The 14,917-nt window shown below is 37.8% G+C and overlaps 1 long non-coding RNA gene across 2 annotated transcripts; it reads right to left on the reverse strand.

Annotated features, from left to right (window-relative positions):
• Positions 1–1,543: 1,543 nt before the first annotated feature.
• LOC102078918 (uncharacterized) lies at positions 1,544–6,991 on the reverse strand. 2 transcript variants are annotated; one of them, XR_002058736.2, is made up of 5 exons: positions 6,949–6,991; positions 4,672–4,776; positions 3,747–3,897; positions 3,254–3,311; positions 1,544–2,229 (listed from the first exon to the last, which is right to left on the reverse strand). It is a non-coding gene; the product is annotated as an uncharacterized LOC102078918 (long non-coding RNA). The 2 variants fall into 2 exon arrangements; XR_002058735.2 differs by lacking the exon at positions 6,949–6,991 and having other exon boundaries at positions 4,672–4,832.
• Positions 6,992–14,917: the final 7,926 nt, after the last annotated feature.

Raw genomic sequence — 14,917 nt, forward strand, 5'->3', positions numbered from 1 at the left:
TCAGCTTCTTGTGGTATTTGAGTTTGCTTAGTTACAGGTGACGGAAGGATGTCCAGTCCATGGTGACCTCAAAGGCCTTAGGTCATCACTATATTCGGAAGAGTATGCCACAAGGAGGAACCTCTATGTTGCAGTTAATTCTTAAAATACATGAATGTTCTGTACATGCAAATTATGTGCTTGTAAACGCAAGAAGGGGCGTTACAATACCCTGATGTTATAAAAGCAATCTAGAGTGTATTTTGGGTAGAGATGTACAACTGCTTTGCAGTTTGCACCTCTCCACGCTGCGTGCATTCATTAAAATCAATTGTTTGAACGGCCTTTTCTGGACTATCATTGTTTTACTCTCATCCTCAATTTCGAACCCGTAACACTGGATATAACAAACACCTAGGAATTCGTATTATAATTCGATTTTCATGAAATATTCATATTCAGTATCAGTCCTTTTATATTATAACCACGTATCCACCCAGGCTCATGGTGGGGCAGGGCTCTGTCCTGGGATGCTTGAGTGAAAGGTAATGTACACCCTGACCAGGTATCCAGTCTGTCAGAGTTGTTTTCAATATTTGGTTCAAAATATGAGTGAAAACAAAAATCCAACTAGGATTCTTGCATATGATGAATTAGGTTTGTCTGTATTTGGACTGTATTGTCCAGCTGATCCATCAAACCCCCAGCAGGTAAACCTTGTTCACGACATAACACGGTATCAATGTAAAAAATTAAACAGCAACAGTGTAAATGTAAAGTGCATTCTAAACTCCTCTTCAATAAATTATTTGGATGTGCAGAGAGTCATTCAGGACTGTAAAACGTGAACTACAGAACCCAGAGTCTTCACCATTAAATCTCTGGTTGCTTCATTTTTCTGTCTTATATCATATACTTTAAAGATTTTAGTAAAGTTGCATTGACACGGTGAGGCAAAGTGTTTTATGTGTGTGTGTGCTTGCGTGTCATGAACGGCTATTAAGCCCTATAATTAAAGAACAAAGCGGGGTTTGAGTTCGAGTAACAGCAGACTGTCGCTACTTCTAAATGGAACGCAGCATTCCTACGGCGGACAGCTAATAACAGGAATCGGACGCGCGGTCCACCTCAGTCCACAGCGAGCACCAGAGCAATCGCCTAGCATGACCTTAAAAACATATTCTTTATTCATAGCTATCAAAAACGTGAAAGTGTTACAGCTGCGGAGAGCTATGGCGGTATCTTTGGAAGCTGTTTACATAGCTAATAATATACGATGTAACCATGGAGACAGTCAGTCACGTGAGCTAGCGGTGCACGTTTACTACAGTGAATAAGGTGATTGCGTGCACAGCGTCCACACGCTGCAGAGGGTAAAGACATTACTTCAATATTGTTTTATATTTATATATGTTTGCCTTCTGTTGACCATCACCTCAGGTTCGCCATTACAGTTTCAGCCTACAAATGTAAACTGTCTAAATATGAACACATTAAAAAAATAAAGTTGTTTACAAACATTCATGTCTCAGAAATAAGCACAGCTGTTCATGTTTGTGATTATAGGTTTATTTGTAAGAAAATTATGAACTTCATATTGTGTATCTAATCAAAGAACATTTGACAAGTCTGAGTCATTCCTTTGCCCTATGAGAGCTGGAAAAAATATATATCCTGACAATTACAGTTGAGCAAATGTCAGTTGAAACAGTAGAGACGGGTAGAAATGGGATCAGATTAATCTTTGCTTAGTCAGACACCTCCTGTGTTCAGTCCATCACATTAAAAAAGAAACGATAGCACGCTCCGTGTGATTTTGCATCCACTTCCAAATCGTGGTCAAGCAGCCCAGTCTCATAAATAGGTAACAGAAATGTCTCTTATGTAGACGTGTACAGTGTAGTGTAAGCATTAAAAGATCAAAAAGGAAACACTAACATTTATGTTAAACTAATTTTAATAAAAAATGAACAGGTGCTTTATAGATTTAAAAGACAGAATCTGAAAACAACACATTTTTGGTCTAAGTGGTCAAAGTAGAAAACAGAACTGATGTTCAAGAACGAACCATACCATGCACTAATATTACACATCTCGATTGTTGTGGTGAACAGACATGTTGCTTTTAAAACCAGTGTGTGAGCATGACTGTTCACTGAGACCATGAACGCCACTTCACTGAAGCATTCTTCTTCTTCTTCTTCTTGCCATCAAAATGGAAGCAGAAAGAGCACAAGCTGCTTTGATCTACTGAAAGGAAAAACCAGAACATCTGAGCTGAAACCAGTCAGCTGAAATCATTAGGATAGAAACAATAATTCAATGCAGTGTCTCAGGTAGCTTAGCCTGTTACAACTGTTGATACAAGCTAAATACAGTTAACACACAGTGTCTGGGAACTCCAGTGTGGGAACTAGTGGCTTTAGGTTTGTAGTCATTTAACTTTCATCTATTCATTCATTCATTTAATTCAGGAGGAAGAAACATCAGGTTGGAGCAGGCTGGTTACATGCATCTGGTGCGGTGCTGTCTTTAACTAAATGACTTGGTTCACTTTATGGCTGGGCTGTATGTGCGGTTATATCATGTTATTTGGGCAGGAGTACGTGTCCCCTGTTAGGCTTAGAAAGTTTCTCCAATGGTTTCTCCATAAGCAGAGCTTCTAACTCTTATAGCTTCTAGCATATCTGTGGCTGTGCAGGCTGATAGGTTTTTGGTTGCTCTTTCTACCCCACACTGGTTGTGAGAGTGTAAATAGCCCCACTAGTTATTTTGGGTTGCAGTTAACTTGGGAGGAAGGGGTGGTTCTGCCATGACTAGATGAATAACAATTATCTGGGATACATAAATTTCATAATGCATGCATTTATCTCTATCAATTAAACTTGGCCTGAGGGCTGCCATTTTTTACATTCAGTTATTTCTCTTAGAAATGTTGGATCTAAATAATGAATGTGTTACAGTTAAACTGACCTGTGTCAGTGTAAATGGCTCATTGGGACACAGAAACCTTTCAATTAAATCCCATCACCTGATATCGAGTGTCAAAAAATATCAAAGCTGTAAAAGCTGTTTACAGTCAGAATTTATAAAAACTAAGATGGCCTTTATTATTATTATAAAACTATGATTGTAAATAAACTCAAACAAGTGAGCTTTTCTCTTGTGCTGAATATCAACACTGTGATTTCTTAAACTGTAAGCTTTACTTCAGCACAACCAGTTGTAGAAGCCGTAACTCCAAATGTCTTTTGATAACAAGAAAAAAAAAAACCTTTTCAGTACACAGCCTGAAGTTCTTCTCCGACATCTTCTGCCATCGGCTTTGTCTGCTGGTTTGAAGACAATAAACCACAAAAAAGATATATTTAGTCACTTTGTCTGCATCATGCAGCTCGAATGTGTCATGTAACGATGTTGAATAGCCGTTATTATCCCTCTGCTGTGTCAGTAGGATTGTACTGTACAGCATCTCATTGGTATGTCAGGAATGCTTATGTAATACGATAACAGACGTCTGGTCTTACATCATTAAAATATAAAGGGCAGGAGATATTTAGATATTTTTATATTTATATTATATGTTATAGCTGACAGATAATTCTAAATAGATAGAATTTACTAAATAGCTGGATGAACATGAAAAATATGCCCATAATCACAAATGACCATGAGAGCCAGTAGAATTAATTCAACTGGACACTCAAAAGGCGTCTTTAAATGTCCTTTAAGTGGCAGAACAAACGAACAAACAGTTAATCGCTTACGTGAGATGAAATCTGCTCAGCTGCTTTGAAAACAGCTTCTAACTGGTTCCTCCTTTAACAGGATGACTGCTCAGGGGTAAGGCCATCATGCAGTCCTTTATGGTTCTGCTTTGATTCACCAGGAACTATTAGGGAAACCTTTCAGCGCCTCCTGTGAAAGACACAGGGATAAACATTTATTAACATGTTCCACAGTCTTCCAGTTTGATTTTCTCATCCTGTGGACAACAAAGTACAGAGATGCAGGTTTATTGTTAACTTTTGTAAGGTTTATTTATTGAACATATCCAGCTGCAGCTCCACTGTGATCCTGAACTGGATAAGCACTTAAGAAAATGTGTCAATAAATGCACATACATCAGCTTATTATATTTATCCAAGCAGACTGGATCAATACTGCTTCACTGAGTTAGAGACTTTAACAGTCTCTTCTATGTAAGAATGTCTCGTGCTGATATACCTGCAAACTTGACAACAAAGGTCAAAAGACAAAGGTCCTCTATGTCAGCTAACACACTTACATTTATGTCACACTTATTTCTGGTTTCCCATTGTTATCATTATTACTTACATTTTGATTAGATACCTTGAATTTGTAAATGATCAGATTACATAATTGGAATACAATGTATCCAATACAGGGTCGTGGGAGGATGAAGCCTATCCAAACTGATACAGGACAAAGACAGGAGAGGCTGCCAGTTTATAACAGGGCTAACATGATACGTGTAACAGAAAATCCACTTAAATGTTTGATATTTCTAATAATATAATAATCTAATAATAATAATAATTTCTAATAATAATCACAATTATGACTATTATGTAAAATATTATTTAAAGGTTTCTTTATAAATACATTTCGACTGTTTTTTTATAACCCCTAGAATATAAACCTGAGCTGTTTCAGATTCTGAGCTCTGACCTCAGTGACCAGGCTGTGTCCTCACTGCAGCTCCCTGTTGGAAGGACTTCTGCTTCTTTTCTTCCCCCAGTGTTGACCGCTTGCCCTTAATATCACGTACTGTACCTGAGGAACAAAACAGGACAAACACTTGCCTTCATTTAAGAAAGTACACTCATACAGAGGTAGGGATGGGTATCGAAAACCGGTTCTTGTTGAGAACCGGTTCCCACTGTTTCAATTCCTTGGAATCGTTTGCCATTTTTGCAAACGATTCCCTTATCGATTCCAGTCGCCCCGAATGACGTCACCACGTTGCGGAGCGTCGGAGCGTACCTGGCAGGAAACACGCCGCCTAAGCGGCTCAAACGCTCAAAAGTTTGGTTATACTTTACCAGAACGGATGACAACAGGGCAACTTGCAATACTTGCAAAGTAGATATTTCATTTAAGGGAGGAAACACTACGAATATGCAAAAGCATTTGCTCACAAAACACGCGATGAACTTAAATGAATGTCGTGTTTTTAATTCCGCTCCGGACTCGTGAATCTCAACCCAGCAGCAGCGGTAACGTTTGCACGTCCTCTCCCGTTAATGCGGCAGGTAAATAATCAACTAACAGTGCATATTATGTTAGCGCGATCTGCTTTATTACAAAACCTGCCATTACTGTGCGCTGCATTTAGGTGACCATGATGAGAGAGACAGACAGTCTGGCTGGCGCTCGCTGGCAGTTGTCGCTGCAGTCCACCGGTAGCGTCTCTTTTCAGGCCCGAATGTCACCGAGCAGTGACTAAGTTTGTGGTCAAAACCTTGCAGCCATTTGCCACAGCAGATGGTAAGTGAATGTGTTTAATTGTAGGCAGGGACATTACTGGATATTCTTGTGTAATTGCTACAGAATAATTTATGTTATACTTTGTTATTGCTACAGAAGAATATTTATTTTATTATTTTACGTTTACAATTTTCCCCGGGGACCCTGTGACACCCCATTGAAGAGCCATAGGCTGGATCTCTTAAGATCTCACTGTTGGGTTTATAAGGCCATGTTACTCCTAAATTTCTATCTTGTTCAGAGAGAAGATATAAAACAAAATTCTAAGCTAATCGACCTTAGTGTTCTCCTTTTTAAAAATAAGAATCGATAAGAGAATCGATAAAGAATCGAACCGTTAAACAGAATCGAAAATGGAATCGGAATCGTTAAAATCTTATCAATACCCATCCCTATACAGAGGTAATCTACGGAAACACACTAGTTCACCCTTTGGGAGGAATCAGTTCCTGTGAAACATTTCTGTAAATGAACATCGTGTGGAGAATGAATGAGTTCTTCAGGTGACTCAGCAGTCCCACACTGACAAATGAAACTTCTGTGGAAGAAGAATCTGGATTTTTTGGATTTCCAATCCAGATAAACTATTAAGGATTAACCAACAGTGCTCATCTTTGCTCTTCTGAAATCTGTGTTAAACAACAACAAACATAAATTAGTAACAAAATTACAGCTGAGTAGAGGCTTTACAAACCACCAGCAGCCATAATGCTACATTTTAATCTTCAAATGTTTCTGAGCCATCTTCAACCTGTTTTTAACAGAGAAAAGTCCCACACTCAATGCAGCCTGACTGAAATGCTGATTCTAGATGTTCAGCACACACAGAGACACAGAGGTACTGTTTAAAGTTTAGTGTTAACCTGAGTCAGTATTACAGAGTCTGGCAGTCTTTGCATGATGTCCACGTCTCTGTAAGCTTCTAGCTGACTCTCAGGTGTGACAGGTGTGTCAGCAGGAAAGAGTAATAATAACCTGAGGCTTGTCATGCAGGATTAAAGGAGCCAGACTTTGTTCACACAGCTAGGACTGTATTTTACACTGACCCTGGGTCAGTATAAGTATCATACAGTTTAAACGAAGCACTGAAACTTGCACATATTTATTACAGATGCATTGAAGCTATTCGGCATATTTACTGTCAATCTGTGGCTGCGATTAATCACTTTACTGGAAACTTTATTGACTAGTAACTTTATTAGTCATGACAGAAGCTAATTTTTCTGTCCTAACATCATTTAAACAGTAACAGCTTTACTACAATATAAGCTAACGTTTACACCGTAATTTTAAGCTATCACCATAAAGACGGTAAAACGCGTAATAATATCTACAAATGCATCTTAAAGCTGTTATATTAGCACTCGGTGTATTACTAACATAACCACATTAACATTATTGACACTCGCTGACTTTTAATAGTCATTTTATAAATGCTGTCCGTTTAAATGGTCTTACCTGTAACACTGCTGTATCCACCGGATTCCAGCCAGAGTGGATTCTGGAGTCTACCCACGCTCCTGTTAGTGATCCTCCATCTGGATGGATGATAACAACCTTCTGAACAATCTAGCAGGTGGAGATGGCACATATCTATGGGACTGATTTCTGCTAATAACGCCCATTGTATGGACTGATAACATTTGAAGCGGGCGAATAAAGTCACCCAGTGGCTAGCTGTGTCATTACCCAGCATACATCACTCCCTCCATAAATGCAATAAACGATACAAAAGTAATGGCCTATAATTAATTTATATGCTGTATTTGCTGTTTCTCAGGTAGTTGTTTACATTATATAATTTCTGTATACGTCACTACAATGTGATTGTATAAATATACGGACAACAGGCTCTTCCGCGGCAATCTCTCGTCGTCAATAAACAACGTTTAGGGAGCTCTATAGAATTCAATAAGAGGACCCTGCACGTCAATTCTTGACGCGAGGGGGGTACCTTGCGCGTCGATAAGTGAAGCAGAGGGAGCCTGACCATGCGTCACACATTTGACGAGTTGCGAGTGAGAATGTGTTGAATATGCAGCTATTGTGGTTTCCTGGCATTAATAAATAAATAAATAAATAAATAAACAAAAACAAACATGAACGTAAAAGAGAATGCTTTACATATTGTTTGAAATCATACTATGTTTGAAATCATACAAAATCTCATAAATATTTACAAAAAATCACAACCTTGTAGGTTTTATAAAAGTTATAAATATTTGTAAAATTTTAGTCATATAAAGTGTTAATGCCTCAGTTACACTATCTAAATTGAAAGTGTTGTGTCCGAACACTTAAACACTGCTGTTTTATTCTCCTTCACTGTGTCCATCTGGATTGCAAAGGCCATTATATAACACTTTCTTGTAAACTCACAGTGATGGACTTTTTCTAATAAGCAGTGCAAAAATAAAAGAAGAACTTCTGGGACGTCGAGTTTGTAGGGTGGAGCTGGCAGAGTTTCATTCCTAAACGGAGACAGTTAGGGCGGTAGGTAACAACAGGTCACAAAAACAAAACAAAACAAAAGTTATAAGCTGTGCTGTATTTCACTTGGGAGTGGCCAACTGGAGATTCAAGTCAGATTTTCTGCATGGACTTCACAGGGATTGCAATTATGAGGAGTTTATTGTGAAAATGTGCTGACAAGTAGACAGACATGGTATCTGGTGAAATTAAAGTGGATTAGTAAATCTATAAATACAATGTTGTGGATGCCATTTGATTAATAATTGATTTCTATTTTGAAGTTTTTTTAACACCCTGTTTTCAACCATTAGTCACATGCATGTGAAACACACATTAACATGTTTTGTTTAAGTATGTATTATGTAATTGAATCTTTCTTGTACTTAAATTGTTAGGCAGTTTATGTTCGCTTGGTATATGAACTTGTTATTTTGTCCTTTCCCTGGTTAATCCTAACTTTACTCTGATTTGAATCTTGATCTGAAATAAGTTGATTACCATTATTTCTTTCTTCAGGTAGGAGATATGAATTCACTCATAGAGGGTGCTATTAAGTAGCCTTGAGCACCTGCCCCTTTCCTGATGTGTTAGGCTATTATATAAACATTGGTAAGTTGTATTGTGGCAACTGACGAATTGAAATAAATGAGCATGCTGTGTGTGCAACAGCACGACAAAACATTACTTCTCCTTTTATTAACTCCACAAGTAGAGCTGGTCATTACACGCACCCCAACTGGTTAAAGGTGTCATGGGTCTGTAGCTCTGTCCACTGTTTTAGGGAACATATTATGTTTTAAAGTAAGTTACAGGGCTTTCCCCTGCCTTTCTACAGGGCTTATATTTCGTTAAAAACTATCTAATATGCATTTATACATAACTGATTATTATAATTACGATATTTAAAAAAAAAACCCCACTGTGTTTTAAAGAAAACACATTAAACAGATTATATCTATATTTCAAATATGACAAAATGCAGATTTTACAGCAGCAAAATTATTGTATCTCTACAGAATCATCATAAAATACATTATTTTATATTCATTACTTTGTGTTTGCTTTGCATTGTCCCCACCTAATGACAGTGATATAGTATGATGTGATTCCATATTAGATTCCTGATGAATGTGAGTTGTTGTTATTCAGCCTAGTTCTAATTAACTTTGAGCACCCACCCCTTTAAACATCTCTGCACGCCCCTGATGTGTACCTTACTTTACTTGACCACACTACACTTGGACAATTTACTTCTTTATGCTTGTTTTCTTTAAAACATTTATGATTTTCATATGATTTGTAAATGCAATAAGAGGACTGAGCTTTTTTTTCATATATTTGATTTTGATATATATATTGGGATTGAGCTTTTTTGACATGTTATTCAGTTAAACTATTAAAATAGTGCAGTCTTTAAAATGAGCAATTAATTTTTAAAGACCTGTGTTTTTTCTCTTTTGAATATTTCTGCTTTTCATTGGTATCTATTCATAGATGTCTCTTTAAACAGATGCATGTCATGTTCCTCAAGTTTTACTCGAGGAATCATTCTTAACTGCTTCACATCACAAGAGAATAGCAGTGTTCACAGCCTCAAGCAATGTCTAGATGCTAGATGCTAAGTCCTCCCATTATGGAAGTCATATATGGATGGTGGTTGGCCACTTGCTGTCTTTGTAGCATCTGCCACCCACAATCTTTCACATAATGTCCACTAAAATAAAATATTGGCCCTACCTGCATGCATTCTTAGAAGAACGCCGGCCCTTTCCTGACAGGAGTCAGCTCTTCTCGATTCCACAAAGAACTGGCTCTTAAAGCCGGCTCATTCGCGAATGACACAAAAAGTAAATACTGCCCAGAGAGGGAGCTGCTCTAAAAAGAGTGCTTCTGTTTAAGGTTTGTTTGTACAATATATGTGAAACATTTGTTCTATATCAGACATCTTAAACCAGTGGTTCCCAAACTTTTTTGCCAGGCCCCCCTTTGTTTTACAAGAAAAATGTTCGACGCAGGGAAAACTTATTTTGCAGGGGAGACCTACCTTGGCACTTGTGCAGGTGAAGCCAAAGGGAAGATATGCTTCACCATATTTTCTAGTCTTTGGCTTGGAAGGAAGTGGTTTGGAAACATATTCAGCGATGCTTCATCTCCTGCTTTGCGTTTGTGTGGGAGCCCCGTCAAAAACCTGTCCATTATGTTAGCAGTGTCCAAGCTTTCTTTTTTTTAATTTTCTTTTCATACCGCGCCCCCCCTGCAATGGCTGGGCCCCACACTTTGGGAACCTCTGTCTTAAACTATCAGTAGTACAGTGTCTTAACTTTTTTTTTTAAGTGTTTACTTTCATAGCCTTTCTTGTTATTTCTGCAGGAACAGTAGTGCAGTATTAGTATTCTGCAATTCTAATCACACCAACAATCATGACTTTTTCCCTTTGATGACCTTCAAAACATGCGTAACATGTACAGGACACACAAAAGCTATTTAGATACTGATAGAGGCTTTCTGTTCTATTATTAGTGTCAGGGTGTGCTGTGTGGTAGGCAGGAGACAGGACCCAAATGCAGGACTCACAGACGGAAAAATGAAACTCAAAGCGCAGCTTTATTTACTGGAGAACTTGAACATGAAAACAAGGAAACTAAAGCACGTAGCACTGACTAGAAAAACTGGGGAAACTAGAAAACAAAACTGTAAGCAGAGAACTAGAACGTTACCAGAAACACGGAGGAGAAAACACAGCACGGTGAGAGTACGACGTGACAAAGAGCAGAGGAAAACACAGGGCTTATAAACACAGAGGGATAACAAGGGAATGAGACACAGGTGGACAGCACAGCTGAGAGTTAATCAGAACTAACAAGACAAAGGAAGCAAACAGGAATACAATGTCAACAGACACACTGTCAAAGTAAAACAGGAAGTCTAACAAAGAGACGCGGACTTGACAGAGGCATGAACTGTGGAACAGGAAAAAAAGGCAGAGAAGACATAACACGGACACAGGGAAGGCACACTGACTGAAACTAGAAGCTAGAACAACAAAATCTAACCTCAAGAGAACTAAAAACCATGAATAACAAATAATAAAGAAAGATAAATTAAACACAAAACACTGGGCCACATACAGGACCATGAAAATTAGTCTTTTACTAAAATGGTTTGAAAACAGTCTGAGAATGTGGCATCACTGACATCTAGTGACATAGACAATGACCTTTTATGTTTTTGTTACCACAGAAAATGTTATGTATTATTGAATAATACTGTTTGCATTACATTGTCAATCATATTTTTAATTTCAACAGTAATTGTTTTCTTTTTGTCTCTTTGTCTTGTTCACCTCTTTTGGAAACAAATAGTTTAAATACTGAAAGTTCATGACAGAATAGAAAGACTTAAAAAAAAAGATTAGTTCAAAAAGGGAAGGTTAATATTTTATGACATTATTAATGTTTTTAATGCTGCTTTCTTTTAGTCACCTGTTATAAAAACTAATTATTTTGCTTCTAAATGTCATGACTGTGGATCATTGACCCAGTGTTTTGTGTTTGTGGACTTTTGAATCTTGCTTACTTATTATTGTTTTGATCTTGAGGAGTGATTTATGTTTCCCAGACTCCATTGGTATAGTTTAGTTTCTTTGTACTTAAGAGTTTTCTGTTATTATTTACCTTTTGTGTAATTCAGTTGACCTTAGGTGGTTTAGTTTAGGTTCATTAGTAGTCTTACATTTAGTCTATTTTGAGTTTCTTATATTCCCTGTTTAGTTTCTTGTCCATTTAGTCGCCCCTTGTGTTTTTGTCCTCTGTATGTCTCTCTGTGTGTTTGTGTGCGTGTGTGTGTCCTTCTGTCTTGTTTCCCTTTTCTGTTCCCATGTTCCCCCTTCTCCTGTTCATTCTGTGTCTCCCCTGTCTGTCATGTTTATCCATGTTTTCCCAGCCCGTCATGTCACTCTCTCTCTTTTGCTATCTCGCCTTCTCAGTTCCTTGCTCCCTTGCTCTCTTTCTCTCTCTCTGTGTCTCAACTCCCTTAGCTGTTTCCGCGTCCCCCTCATTATTTCCTCACAGCTCCTGTTTCATGTTGTGTTAATGAGTCTGCGTTTTAGTGCTTCCTGTTTTACTTTGAACATGATGCACACCAGACAGGAGACTATCAGTTTTGTTTCCCCGTCTTGTTAGTTAGATCACATTCAGCTGTGTTCCCTCCTGTAGTTTTATCCCTCGTTTGTCGTGCCCTGTGTATTTATGTCTGCGTCTCCCTCTGTCCTGCGTCAGGTTCTCCCTAATGGGTGTTTTTCCCCGTGTGTTTCTCTGTATGCTCAGTTTAGGTTCCTGTATTCCAGTTTAGTTTAGTTTAGTTTATTATTATTCTGCAATAAATCTTTGTTTTCGAGTTCAAGTCCTGTCTGTAAATCTGCATTTGGGTCCAATCCTGCCTGCTTCACAGCCAGTTCATGAATGTATGTATGGAGGTTTCCTGTTGCATTATTAGTCTCTTAATGGGGCGACCGTGGCTCAGGGGGTTGGGAAGGGCACCTGTAACCGGAAGGTCGCCAGTTCGATCCCCGGCCTCTCTGTCCTGGTTGTTGTGTCCTTGGGCAAGACACTTTACCCTACCGCCTACTGGTGTTGGCCAGAGGGGCCGATGGCGCGATATGGCAGCCTCGCTTCTGTCAGTCTGCCCCAGGGCAGCTGTGGCTACAACCGTAGCTTGCCTCCACCAGTGTGTGAATGTGAGCGTGAATGAATAATGTCATTGTAAAGCGCTTTGGGTGCCTTGAAAAGCGCTATATAAATCCAATGCATTATTATTATTATTATTATTAATGAAGCCACTTTGAAAAGCAGTCTAGGAATGTGGCCTCAGTGGCATGTACGTTGATGCAGACAATGACCTTTACGCTTCTGTTACAACTGAAGATTTTCCACACTGATAAGTATTTATTTACTTTTAGAAGTTTTTAACATTATTATTTACAGTTAGGTTTCCAAAAACTGTTTTCTTCAAATTTTCCCTCATATTTGTATTATTTTGCAACAATTCTTTTGTTCTTTAAAAAAAAAAGAAAAAGAAAAATAATAACAGAGAATGAAGATTTATCACTTGTTACATTAGTGATGGTTCAGAATAAATATTTGTTATGACTGTGATGCTGCAATAATTCAATCTTAGAGACATTTTCTTCATGTTCAAAGTCATGCTTGCAAGGCATGCTTGCAAGCATGCCTTTGCTCCAGATTTCTCAGATTTGTCTCAGATTTCAAAGTACTGTGCTTTGACTAAAACACTCTACATGTAAGGAATTAAGTGTAATTAATTAATTAGTGTATCAAATGCTAATTGATACACTATAACTATAATAAACAAAAACTTGCATGTTTGCTTGCAGAATATTTCCACACACACAACCTGGAAGACTGGTAAATAAAAATTAATACCTTTCATCAGTATCCTTCTAACAATATATGTCAGCTGTTTTCAAGTAACACACTGAAAGGTCAACATTTAATCTGAGTGGATAAGAAATGGTGTGAAAACAGTGCAGTGGATGCCCTTCGACTACATGACTGCTCGCTGGTATGATGTTATGTCACATGTTTTATAAATAGAAAATGACGCATACATCTATAAGTAAATGTGAAAACTGCAGCTTACATTACATACTAGATCTCAAACATCATTCATAAATAAATAGTGCCTATTAATAAAGGATGATTAGTTTTATCCAGACAAAAGCCCTTTCTGTCTGTTTGTTCAAGTGTTTATGCTATTGTTAGGTAGTTTATGTGAGCTTTGATTGGTGATCTCTTAATTTGTTCATTCCCTGCTTGATTCAGACCTTCGTAATTAGGTTTGATAATTGAACCTGCAGAAGTGGAACAAATTTCATTCTGATGCCACATTTCAGTTGTTCCAATCACTTCCATGGCAACAAATATATAAAATTCAAGCCCCTAGGTATGCAGACTGCTTCTCTAAACATTTGTGAAAGAATAGGTCGCTCGTGTCAGTGTGGTCCCGGTAGTTGCTTGTAACGTAATAGAAGTAACTAGGAACAACAGCAATTCTGCCACAAAGTGGTAGGTCACATCTGAGATTTTTAGTAGATGTATCTATTGTATCAATTTGAAAATGCCAGGTGACTTCTTTTTCAAGTTATTGCATTCACAAGATTATCAGAAAACCTGACCTCTGACCTTGACTTTGAGGTCGTCACTGAGATTTGAATGTATTCACGATTTTTAGTAGATGCACCTTGTTCTCACTTTTAATTTGCACATTTTCTGTAAGATAAGTTACAATGACAAGATAAGTTACAAAAATACAAAATTTATGAGAAATTAACAGTGTCTCCTGTGATGTTTAACAGTACAGGTGGGTAAAGAGAAAGGGAACTTTGAAGTCAGGAGCTGTAACAAAAGCAAAAGCAATACTGGTCTCCGTTGTGTCATTTCCTTAATTAACTTTTTGCAATAACGTCTCACAACCTAAATATGTCGAGCTTGGTTATGTTTTACTGTTTTGGTTAATTAGGCATTTTTCTAACCCCTAAAACGCATAAAGATGGTTTTCTGTGATTGAATCTAATGTGAAGACTCTGGTCTCGTTAGTGTTGGTTAGTGGACCTGTTTTGCATCCTCCTTTTCAGGTGCTAATTCACAGCTCCTCCCATCTCATAAAGAACATGCCTGTTGGAGAACCTATATAAGATCCTTTCCTTCAAAGAAGGCCCTCTTTCTTCCTGGAAGGCTGGTTCATTTTCAGGCAACCAACTTGGTTTTCTTTCTACTCGTGTTATAGTCAATCCTAATTATGTAAAATGTTGGTTATAGGTTAGCATCTATACTTTTTTCAGTTTATGATTAATAAGTTTGGTTGATGAAAACTGTTACTGTGTCTTCCTTTATATCCTGTATGTAAGCATCAATACATAAAAAAAAATGCAGGACCC

The sequence above is a fragment of the Oreochromis niloticus genome, linkage group LG3 (genome assembly GCF_001858045.2).
Source record: "Oreochromis niloticus isolate F11D_XX linkage group LG3, O_niloticus_UMD_NMBU, whole genome shotgun sequence".
NCBI lineage: Eukaryota > Metazoa > Chordata > Actinopteri > Cichliformes > Cichlidae > Oreochromis > Oreochromis niloticus.